At 33.2% G+C, this 13,015-nt stretch overlaps 1 long non-coding RNA gene across 1 annotated transcript in view; it reads left to right on the top strand.

Annotated features, from left to right (window-relative positions):
• The window catches only part of LOC120753086 (uncharacterized), a 275,704-nt gene that overhangs the window by 43,216 nt on the left and 219,473 nt on the right, over positions 1-13,015 (top strand). The gene's annotated exons all lie outside the window — the stretch shown is intronic.

The following is a 13,015-nucleotide window of genomic DNA, read 5'->3' as shown; positions in this document are numbered from 1 at the left end:
TTGACTCTTTGAAATTTAGATGTTGATGTTGACTGGAATATTCAGTGCAAAGGAACTAAAATAAGGGTCCAAAATGATGAAAGAAAAAACCCCAAAGACTGTATTGAGCATTTAACTTGTCATTGTCAAACATATCAATGTCACTTGTGCACTTTATTTTCTGTCATAACATACTTGTATCTACTGAAACAGCTCTTGAATATTCAGTAGCATTGTATTGTTGTTTTGTTTGATTTTTCACTTAAAGCTGACTTTTTTGCAGGGATCTAGTGGCTTGCCATCTGTTGCTTAAATCTCTGCATCTCTCCTGCATTGAATGGATAGCCTTTGTAGCTGGGTTTCATGATCTGGAAATAGGAAGTGATGCTTTGAGATAAGGCAGTGTAAGGTTACATTAGTGCTCATTTGTTTATCTGCACTCATTATGTTTGAACCCTCTGTTAGGAGTGGCATTGGAAAAGAAGGAAAGGTCTCACTATGGTGTTTCTAAAACTTGAATGGAAAAGAAAGGCTGAGCGGAAGGGAGGGAGTTGCAAGCTGCCTGGCTGTCTATAGGATAAGCTTAAACTGTCATAGATGAAGGAGTAAAAAACTGCAGTTATCCCTGTTAGGGGAGAAACTTCAGTCAGAGCTCAACACTTTCTCACGTGCTAAAAACGTTCAGCTGTAAGTTGTAGATTTGTCAGAAACAAGGTATCATAAGGTTTGTAATACTTTGTGAAAATCCTTGCTTCTAATGGCCGCTATGAGCGGTTTGTAAACCTTTTCAACTTGGGTATTCAAAACTAGAGGAATGCTGATCTATCTATAAACGTGGGGATATGCAATTGGGGGAACTGAAATGCCTGGGTGCAGTCAAATGAACAAAGTGTTTGCCTCTTGTTCTCAGCTTTCTGTTTGGTGGTTTAGGTATGTTTGTATTACTTCCATGTGCTTTTAATGGCAGAGTTGTTTTTCAGTGCTAAGCATTTGTGTATAAAATAATTGAAGTTCATACAATAAACTGTAGTTCAATTTACTTGAACATGTAAATTGGCTCATTTATGAGTCACTCTTGCATGACTAGTACAGCAGTATTCCACATGATAATTTAGGAAGTCTACAGTAATTGGCATATAATAATATTGAAACAGATTGCCCAATACATTTATTTCTTGGACAAAAACTGATCAATTTCAATTTGTCAGATTCTATACTGCTTTCCCATGGAAGTGAAGGTATATTTATTAAAACAGCAATGACTGTGAAGCCTAGTGTGGTAAAATTTGATAATTTCTTCTGTCAAAGAAGCAAATCATGAGATTAACTCAAGAGTAGTTGTTAAATTTTAAGTGCAAGGTAGTGGGAACACAAAAAAAGCTTTATGATGAGTTTTTGTCAATCTGTATAATTTTTCAGTTAAGCAGTCATAAATCAAGGAATATTGTATTTTTTGAGGCTCATTAAAGAGACATTATACATTAGAATAGTGAGGCAGTCAGCATAATGAAATGATGAATGCCTATAATGATCTGTATGTAAATGATGTGAGACAGATTTGCGGGTGCTACAGAGGAGAATAGCAATCTATTTGACAGTTCCCTGTAGGTGCTACTTCTGGATACAACTGACAGATGTTAAATGTAAACCTCTTCAACAGCAAGCACTTATTAGCACTCAGTGGGGAAAAAATGGCAATATAGAATAAGACAAATAGCAGATAATGCCATTTAAATAACTTTGTTCTTACAAAGCTTTATTGTCAATATGTTATAGTCTGGAAGGTTGGGGTTTTGCTTGATTTTTATTGACAAAGCCGAGGTAGATAAGAGAACGTTTTGGAATTTAGAAAACTGTAATTAGAAACGCTTAAGAAAATTCACTCTGTATTATATAACTTGATGGAAAATCTATGTATGTGCTCTTTCATCAACACACTTATTTTGAAATGTTATTTAGTAAATACTTGTTGAACCATTATGTGATAACTGTCAGTACTGTGTGTTTGCTGACTTTATCAAATTAGTTTTAATTGTTTCCTTTCTTTTTTTCCTCCCATGATAAAATAGAAAACTCTAGTCTTTCAGATTTGTCATTTTAATGGAAAAATACCAGAAGCAGTTAATGAAATCTGGTTAGCAATAGCAAATACTTCTAGGGCATATTATAGTTTCATTTCCAGGCTATTTGTCTCAGTCCTAACCTGAAATGCTACTCCTAGAAGTATAAAATATTAACCTGTGTGAGATTCACAATAATACAACTCTTCAGCAGAGATCAGCATTAAAGTAGTTCAGGAAACTATCAAAATCACTTGATTTATTTCTAATCCTACTTTGTAATAGATTAGGTTAGGGATTTATATTTCTTTAATGTATGAATCTAGGGACATGAATTGATTTTTCAAATTGTCAAAGCTTACTTTAAAGCTTTTTATTTTTTGAGATAGCCTTTCCTTAATGAATTTTTTTCCAGCCGCCAGCCAAGCTGCTGCTTGAAAGGGTAGAGATTAAGCCAACACTGAGTGAGCGATACAATGTCTACCTGTTTAGATGGCCTTATGTCTTTTAGTATTATGAAATCTCTGACACGGTGTGCTTTTTCGTTGTTATCTTTTGTCAGCTGCTTAATGCTACCTTGTGTTGCTTGCACTAAATCTTTTTGGAATTTAGTGTTTCACTGCACCACTGCAGATTTGTAATCCCTTTTCATGGTGTTAAATTATCAGCCACATATGCACTGTGTCTAACTTAGTGGACATATTTATTGTTCCCCGGCTACTGTGCTTGCTAATTTGTTTCTTTATTGCTTTGCCTTGAATTAGAGAATAATCTCCCTTTCTTTCTTTCCTGAGTTCTTAAAGGAATAGCTGAAGTTTATTCCCCTGTACTTTTTGTTCTTAGTTCTGACTGTTGTAAATTAAATCTAGATTATTTTCTTCATGTAGATAGATACTGGTATATGTTTGTGTAGAAGAGCTCAGTTTCAAGAATGGGGAATGAGAATATCATCTCAGTGGGGAAAGGAGAGTAAATACATTTTATGAGAGAATTTAAACAATGAACCATGACTGCAACAACCACCTCATATAGCCAGAATTTGGAAGTAGGAAGAGTTCATAATTCTAGGAGATGTATTATGATCCTATTAACCTATGTTCATTAAACAATGAAGGGCTTAGAACTATTGCTGAATTTTATCTCTTTCTCTTTGCAACACAATAGAGTTGCAAACATTTGTATTAGAAAAAAGAGCTTTCTATGAATTTCCTGGCTAAAATTTTGCTCCCTTTTCTTTGCTTCTTCTGTTCTCAGCTGTGTAATAATTCCTCTTATGTCAGATGCCACAAACATTTTCAAAACTGTCTTGACTATCTCGTTGAGCCAATCTCTGAAACATTTTGAAAAAAGTGAAAACAGCTAACATGTACCTTTACATGACAGATAACAAAATTGGACCGTGTGCTGTATCTTAAAAAAAAAATGAACAAAAAGACAGCAATGTGTTCTATAGAAATCTCCTAAAACTATATCTGTTTGAACATTTTATACCCAAAAATAGAAGAAACAAACCAGCCTTTTCTTTCTTCAACCATTTAGTGCCTCCATGTTGCCAAACAAATTAACTGAGATCAGAGATTGCTGCATCTGGAACTAGATTTTGTCTGTTCCTCTGAGATCAGTTCTATGGGATTCAGTATGTTTCTATACGATGGGTGTAAATCACTGTCTTTTATGGTGTTTCTGATAACTGCACTTATTTGATGAGTCAAGGCTCACAAATTATTCACTTATTTTAAAAAATACACTTAATATGCATGTATGATTGTAGACTTTATATAAATACAGCGCCTAAACATATGCAAAGTATACACAGTGTGTGTAGTCTTGTAAATATAGACCAAACATGTAATATATAAATTAATTTTTAATACATTTTTACTGGTAGGAAAAAGACTACAGGTTAATAATGTACTATATAATGTAATTGCTTCCAGTAGTTTGAAAAAATTGCTTTGGCATATCTCACCAAACTTTTTTAACTGTAGGAAAGTATACTGATACATAAGTGTTTCATGGTCTTGTTACTTCTGTTTAGATTAAAATAAATAATAAATTTAGTAAAATGAGAGCCATGTAAACTGCTGAATAGTGATGCATTTTTCATTAAATATTATGTCAAATCACCAAGGAAAATCCATACCACTGAAAACTAATTTGAAAATACATGTATATGTTATGTTGAGGGTTTTATTGCACTGTCATTGCATTTTAAAATCAATTTGCTTTTCTACTACTACTTCTCTACTTCTGCTTCAATTTGCTTCTAGTACTTCTGCTAGAGCACTTGAATAATTTTTGACTAAGCTTAACATAAGCTATCGCTAACATTATTTCTTTATATATCAGTTAAATCTGAGTGTTAATCTACAAATAGAAGTATAATTTTAAATCTAATGCTTTTGTCAGTTATATTTATCTGAATTTATGACTTTACTAATTGCAAAAGGATTGAAATCACTTGGATGTTGTTTCTCTTTTACTCGAAGAAGTCCCTTTGCAGAATGTAATAAAGAAGTGCTATGATTGTCCAACTATTTCTGCTATTTCTTTTTTAGAATTGAATAATATGTTTAAATGATATTGAATGACAGCTGTATGAGCTGAATTCTGCTGTTTAAGCGTGCCAGGGGAGTACAAAATTAAAATATAAACCTGTGATGTCATAGTGTTTCATTAATACCTATTTAAAGTAATCAAATGATTAAATTTATGTATTTTAAAACAAATAATATTCTGGGTTAACTGAATTTCTGCAAGCAAGATGCTTGTGGATTTGTGAAATGAAAGTCAAAAGAGTCTTATGAGCCCATTCCTTGAGGCTTGGTCTCTCCAGCTTTTATAAAAACATCTGGAATTTTTAAGACACTTGCATTCTAACTAGACCAAAAAGTCATTCTTCACAAGTGGTGTCAAAATAGAGAATGTTAGTGCTCATCTGGGAAAAGGAAAGTGCATATTTAGGTGACCTGTTACATCAGATAACTTTTGTTTATTTGTTTCTGTTAAATATTGCTAAATTCCACAAGTACAGAAAATAGAAATCTACTCATGGATAAGCTCACACATAATGCCTTTGTTGCAGGTTTAAAATCTATTTTTTGGGGGGTTAGACTGAAAAAAGACACAAATACGTAGCTAGCAAAATATCTAGGTTACATAATGCTATCCAGCTGAAGGGAGGCCTATAATTTACACATCAGAACCAGAGAGTATACTGAGTTGAGAGGGACCCACAAGGATCATCTAGTCCAGCTTTAAGTGAATGACCCATACAGGGATTGAACTCAATTCACAACCTTGGCATTATCAGCACCATGCTCTCGTTTTCCTTGAACAGAAAAGTGAAAAATGTTCTTCAGTCCTTCCAACATAAAAGCATAATTCTATGGTAATAGTGGAAGGAGACTCATAATGATTGGTTGTTTCACTGATGCTTTTAAAATTTGATAGCCCAGCAGCAGGAACCACTGTATGTTATCATTGCCTCATATTTGTCAGTCTGTACTTTGTCTTTTTAACAGTGAGGACACAGTTTTAGAACTTCATTGCAAAGAGATGACAGTTAAGGCGAGTCTATGGAAGATATGCATATGGAAATGAGTGACAGTTTTATCTTACGACTTTTCAAGGTTTCAAAAGTAGAGTGTATATATAAGCAGTCTCAAAGGAGTCATTTGTTTTTCTGTTCCAAGATGTAGGAGAATTTTTAGCGTAAAAAATAAGTAGAAAGACAAAGATTTATGACTGGTACTGAAAATGCTATGAACTGAGCTACTGGATTACACATATTCTAGACTTTCTCTTTAGCCATTTTAAAATGTTGACATTCACAGCTAAGACTGAAGGTAAAGAATTATGGGGTAGAGAAGAACTAAAATTGTAACTAAATGCAAGAAAACAGTGGGAAAAAGAATAAACAATAGGGAGAGTATGACTTTGGACACCAGTAAAGAGGATGAGATGAAAGGTTGCTGGAAATGGAAAAAGATAATGAGAACTTTCTTTCCCGTCTTAATTTTAGACACTGCCATAACCTGAGGCAAGCTGTTTGACATTGCAAAGCAGAAGCAATTACCTGTTTTACTGAAGCGATTTTCACCTGAAAGGAATGGAAATTAGGGAATGAGAAGATGGAAAAAAAAAAAAACCAAACTGGCGTAGGAATGCTGTACTAGCGAGCATGTATTTAATGTGTAGTAAATCTAGATGAGATGCATCATTTGGTAGTAGCAACCCAAATTTAAACATTAGTTCTCTAAAAATGTCTTCAAATATAATTAAATATATAGATGTATATATTTTGTATCCTTTTATATGTATCTCTATGCACATTCATTTTCATAGTTTTTTTTTTGTATGCACACATTGCTAGTAACTGAGTCGTATTACCTACCTTCATTTTCTGGTGAACTTGATATCAAGTTTTGCACCTCACAATTGCATTTTATCATTATATTTGAGTGATAAACCTGCAATAGGTTTCCTTTATTCCTCCTCCATTGCAATGGAGGTGTCTGCACAATAGCCCAGAATATGTTGCATTTTCCTCCTCTTACCAGCTGTATCAGCCAAGCTATGTTTAATAAATACATATTGTTTTAGTTTTCTGAAGTTAAATTGAGAGATAGACAAGAAGGACAGAAAACATTTTCATCTCAGATGAAAATAAAAAATATGACATTTTCATTTCTGAAAGGAATAAATTAGTGTTTTCCTACTTGTTGCAATGTGAAAGAGATTGTGTAAACTCTCTAAAAAAAAGTAGTTTTAGATTCAGTAGTCTGGAGTGGGTGTTTCACCTGAGCTTGCTGATAGCCATTTCATTTTTAGTAGATAAAAGTCTATAGTATATGACCGAAGAAAACAGGTTTTCCTCTTATTCTGAGAGGATTTGATTCTGTATTTAATCAAGAGCACCTTTTCTTGCTTTTCCTATTAAGCTGTCTTTGTTACCCCAGGTTTTTCAGCTTTTACCCTCCAATTCCCTCCCTGATCCCACTGCTGGGGGTGAGTGGCTGTGGGGTACTTGGTTGCTGACTGGGGTTGAATGACGACAGGAGGGAAAGGCAGCTAAAAGGACTAACATTTTCATAACTGATCTTAGGAGTGAACTTATTTTTTGGCTGAGTTGGATACGTATATTGAGTAAAAGATGCAAGACCATAATAAGGAATAACTTGAAGTTTGTAGAGTAAGCAAACATACAGAAAGATGTTAAGACAGTGGAATTTTACAGATCTTAAACTGGATAAGGCATTTTCTTTAGTGTGCTCTATGTTAAACACTAGCATAAAGATAAATTTCTTAGGCATGTTTGTGTATCTATATAGATTTAAAATTAACTTCTCTGTGTTGATTGGTTTGTGTTGAATGGGAAATAACACAATTATGCAAGAAAATACTGAGGTAGGGATTGCATTACTGTTACCATAACAAATAACCCTGAGAATGATTTGACCGCACAAACATCTGTATTTGTTTTGATTTCTGGAAGATAAAATCAAAAAATCTGAAAGTTAATTATTCAAAATCTCACATTAAATAAAAAACATCTTGATTGCTTTTTTCTACATAAATGCCTGTCATCTTCATTAAACTTAGCTTCAGTCCCACAAATATGTAGATATGTGGAAACTATGAATATTTTTGATTTTTTTTTTTTTTAATCATAGCTGGTTTTATAAGCTGCTTTGGTAACTCTGACACTTTCCATCTTTTCAAGCAGGTTTTTTTTTTTTTTTTTCAATTTATAGCAGCAAGATTGAAGCTGTCATCTTACGTTAATGCTAAGGTTTTTAATAAAGGATCTAAGCAATTGCTTGTCTTAGTCCTATATGTCTCTTTAGAAGGATAATTATCATATTCACATGACTTTCCACTGACCTCAGTGAGGATGAACACAGGCACACACATATATGTATACATACACTGAGATACGATAGGGCGGATATGAAGACGTGTGCATGTAGACGCCATCTCAGTTATGTTTTTATTTGAGAAGGGAAAGAACACACAAATATGAAATTAATGTTACATCTCCAGCTAATAATGAGATTGATGTTGGAATAATGTATTTCTTGTATTTGTTTTGTTTTTATTTTTTGTTTTCCTGCTTTTTTACCAAATCTAATTAAAATGTAATTCTAATTTCATTAGGACCTGTTCACTTGAAAATGCAACTGCTTTATATGTACCTGATTGCATAACATTTTCTGAGAATTCAGTAGGACTGTTCTCTTGAACAGCAATCAAATAATAGAGCTATACAACATATATCACACAACAGCTCATTAAGGGAGATATTAATACAACTACTCGCTCCATTTGCCTTAGCACACCCATACATTTTTTTTTATAAGTTCTGTTGCTCTATAATGGTGCATTTAAAGATTCCAATCTATGCCACTTTCATTGTTTTCCCCAGAGTATAACACTTGGAAAAACTGGTCTTGAAGTCCCTGCTAAAATTCTCCATTTATAGACAGTGGTTTCTTAGTTCTTTTTTTCTGCTTTCTATGAACTGCACTTTGAATTTTTTGTTTTCCATAGTTTTAAAGGATTTAATCTAAAGCTATTCTTCTTTAGAAATCTAAAGTATTAAACTGTTAAAATGCCTCCAAATGATACATGTTTTAAATTGTAATAGAAAATGTCAAACAAATGCAGAATATTTGAACAGTTGCCAAATTTATTTAAATGTAAAAACTTCACTGCAGTTGCACTGCAAAATTCTTTGGCTGGTGATGCCCTACCAGACTGTGGCTTTCTTTTCTGCTTGATGATTGTCTGGGCAGGAGCATGGACCAAATTAATTACTAAGATTCCCTCTAGGCCTATTTTATATGGTTCATTTTTCATGTTCTTTTCAGGCAATAATATAACCGTTAAGTTTCAGATTTTTGCAACTAAGTGGTACTTTCTGATTATAAAAATGGTTGAATTTAATATAGATGGATTAAGCTTTTGATTTTATTAGAGAATAAATGCTGTTGCAGTGAAATTTACTTTATATGATATATATTATTACACAGGATATATGAATCAAATCAAAAATAACAGGTATTTCAAGGTCCTATTGGACCTCTTAGAAACAGTTTTTATCTTAATGGTTTGGAAATGTTATAACCTTAAGAGTAATAGGATTAGAGTGTTTATAAGGGGTAAGTGCATGCTAAGCTCCTACTGACAGTGATTAATTCAATGGTTTAGCAATTGTATTCAAATACCACTTATTCAAGTATTTTCAAGTTTCTTTTGCCTTGAGATTTAATTGTGAGGTTTTTTAATAATAGCAAGTGTTATCTGTTCATTTTTCAGCATTAATTATTAATCTGGTAATATAGATGCAACTTTTGAAAGCAGGAGACTGGAAAAACTACATATAATTTTAACTTACATGTAGTGAATTTCTACTCCTTTAGTGGAGCTATTTCACATTTTTTCTTCCTCATACTTTCTCAAAGGAAGTCAAACAGAGCCTCGCCCACACTCAGAACTGTACTGAATGTAACAGAACAAATCTGAAAACCCAGTTTCTGTGCTTGTAGCCCTTAGAAAATTTTGGGTAAAAAGAGTGGTTTTCAACTATTTATAGTGATTCCTTTTTGATGTAAATGAACCCTTTTCATAAATGTCATCAAATAATACATAGATTTTATTATTTATTTTCCTGACATCTTAAGGATTCAGATTCATTGAAAACCCCATAGGATGTGTGGAATCAAAGTTATAGAAATTAATCACCAGGCAGAATATTTTGGTGTACAACACCAAGTGTGTGATAATAGTAGTTGTTGATCTGTTTTTTCATTTGTTTGTTTGCAGATCATGAGACTAAAAATTGAATTGTGTTTACCAGGTATATATATTTTGTTGTTGTTGTTGTGAGCTGAAATTTCAAGTTTTGTTGGGTTTTGGTGTTTATAGTTCCTTTCTATTTTCTCCCAAAAATTTAATTATTTTTGAAAGAAGAATTCTAATTAAAAAAAAAAAAATCCTGGATGTGTTAAGTGTTGCCAGTAATTGATAACTAAGAATGAGATTTCAGAGACTTCGAGAATGAGATACTAAATGAATCAGACTACAAGTGTTAGAAATAAAATAGAATTTCTCATTATACTTCTATAAAGATAACCTTGAAGACTCAACAAACTGCAATATGTTATATTTTCTGAACTGACAGGGTTTAACCAAGGAGTCTACTCTTTGGAGAGAGTTGGAAGTGTCTCAGGAATTAAGCAGGAAAAAAGAAAAGAAAAAAATTAAATTCTTGGTATAGACCAGGAAGTTTGTCCTTTTCAAAAACTTTTCTTGCAAGTACCTATATCTAAAGATTTGGATTTTCATCTTTTTTCAAGCACCATGCATTAAATTATTTGTTTGGGAACTGAGTCATTGCAGTCATGATGCTGATTCGTTTGGTAGAACAGACTGTAGCTGGAAGAGGTAGTAGTTAAAGTCAGTCCTAACTTTTAGTTTACTATAAAGAACACAGATATGTCTAATTTCAAAATTAGGATTGTCATGATAGTTTTGATAGTATATGTTGATGGTTAACTATCATCTGCAGGGAAAGTTGTTAAGTGTTAATTTATAGACTTTCCTGTAACTGATACTTTATTTTTGATGATGTGGTACTTACAAGTTAGATTCTGTGGCCCATCCTATCAGTACAGCCAATTAAGGAAAACAAAACAACGTGGTTTACCCTCCCTGAGAAATTCAGCAGACCTCCTTAAACCCTGCCCATCTTCTAAAGGGAGCTTCTATTACCTGATTACTCAGATTCCATTTTCTAGTTGAAATATATCACGTCTCCTTCTGTGAATAAGATTTGGTAACTCTCTCTTTAGGGAACTTCTTCCAGAACAATGGAGTCTTGTGATCTTCTCATTGTGCCTGAGGAGGAAATGAAGGTTTAATGATAAGCAATTCCATCTTCAGGCTGTTCTTTATTATCTGTCACTTTCTTGTCACTTCATATTAAATGATGACAGTTTAGGTGCAGTGCTGTTACTCTACTTTTGAACGAGTTTCTTGGAGAGCATGTTTGATATTTGAATAATTAAGGAAAAATTCTCCAGCATGTTTTTTCTAAGACTTTGTGTGACTTTCATGTGAGGTGACCCAGTCTTTGATACTATGTTCAATCAAAAAACATCTTTCTTTTGAACTTTTGAGATGAAGAAAAGAGATTTTTTTTTTTCTTATTGTGTGTTTATCTAATATCTTAAGTAAATATTGGTTATGCTTGTTTACAAACTGATAGAGAAATGCACTATGAGATGTTCATAATTTTTATCTATGCTATTTGGGGTTAATTAAATGAGAGGCAGAAGAGCAGAATTTTAGTACCTTAAAACCAGCCGTTTTATTCTGTGTATGCCATTTTAATCATGCAAAACACATTATAATTACACATGATTTATAGGTACATAGGCAGTTTGTATAACTGGGTGTCTGCGTGTTTTCCACAGGCAGGATGAGCAATACAATTTAAAGTCTAGACACTGCTGCTTAAACAGCAGAAGCATAGTTGACCTCACTGGGTGTAAGTAATTAGGAGATTAGGTACTGAAGGATCTTTCAGATATGCTGGCTGGCCTACATGCATCTTCACTTTACCTCATTTGCTTGATCTGGGGAGTTGAGCTCTCTGGTCTCTAAAGAAATTTTTTATAGGTTTCTTGTTTTTCTAGGAACTGTAAGTTTTAGTATAAATACAGTTTTTCATGTGTGTTTTACTGGGACAAGGAATTTTTGTATTTCCTACCACTATGAAACTGTCATTTTAAAACAAAATATAACTAAGTATAAGCTAATGTGAGCTAATGCCGCTTCATCCAGCTATTCAGTAAGTAACGCATCTGGCTAAGATGGAAACAGATGTTACTCCACTTGGGATGTACTTTGAATAATAAGTATTGTAATGTGGAGCCTTGAGGAGTACACAGTAACATTCCTGTGGATGACCATCAAAACTCCAATGCATCCTTGGTAGGCAGAGGGAAGTTTGCTGACAGCTTTCACATTCTGGTTAGCCGCCTGCTGCCAATGCTCGTTGCCTCTCTGAACATGGCAGTTTGCAGTGTTGCTTTTAGGATGACCAAGAACTATGAGGATCCACCCCCACTGATGATGCAGCTGGAGAGCTTTCCTGCTCATTCTGAGAAAGAATGTACACTCTCCCTGATGTTTAGATGCGCAGTAGTACCTTATATTTCATAGTTCAGCTTGTAGAACTTACTCTTGGAAGTTACCTGGGAGATTCAGACCGCAACTCAGTCCCTTCTTTATTAGCCAAAGAATGTGCTTTTAATGTACCATTAATTAGCCCAGGGAGCTATATCCAGAAAATAGCTGGATTAATTTAATTTCTTGAATTAAATTCAGGAAAGTTTAAAGGTAACTGAGATGTCTCAATACCACTTTTGGAGTATATGTTGTGTGTATATATATATATATATATATATATATATATATATATATATATATATATATATATATAAATGGTTTTAGTTACCAAAAAAAAATTATAAAATAAAAGAGTTAACAATGCATTTTTGTTGTATCGCCATGAAAGTTGTTCAGAGATAATACTCTGCTATTTGTAACAGAAAACATTATGGGTACACTAAATGTGTGTATTCTATTCTTGGATAGAATTAAAATAGTTGATGGTGAACATAGCAGGATATTAAACCAACGGTTAGTTGCTTAGAATATATGTATACATATATATAATTAGTATTTGGTATTTAGTACTTCCAATAAAAATGACTTTTCTGATGCACTGAAGTGTGTAAATAGTAATCCAAAAGCATCAAGGAGACAATCATTTCCTTGCATGCATCTATATGCATCTCCTTTATGCATCTATAAATTATGGACATATACTGGATTATAAGGCTGTCCTGTTGGAAATACAGATTATATTAAAAAAGCCCAACTACTTTATTACATGCAAAAAACCC

Source organism: Hirundo rustica, chromosome 5 (assembly GCF_015227805.2).
Source record: "Hirundo rustica isolate bHirRus1 chromosome 5, bHirRus1.pri.v3, whole genome shotgun sequence".
NCBI classification, from domain to species: Eukaryota; Metazoa; Chordata; class Aves; order Passeriformes; family Hirundinidae; genus Hirundo; species Hirundo rustica.
This window is presented reverse-complemented; position numbering and strand designations above follow the sequence as displayed.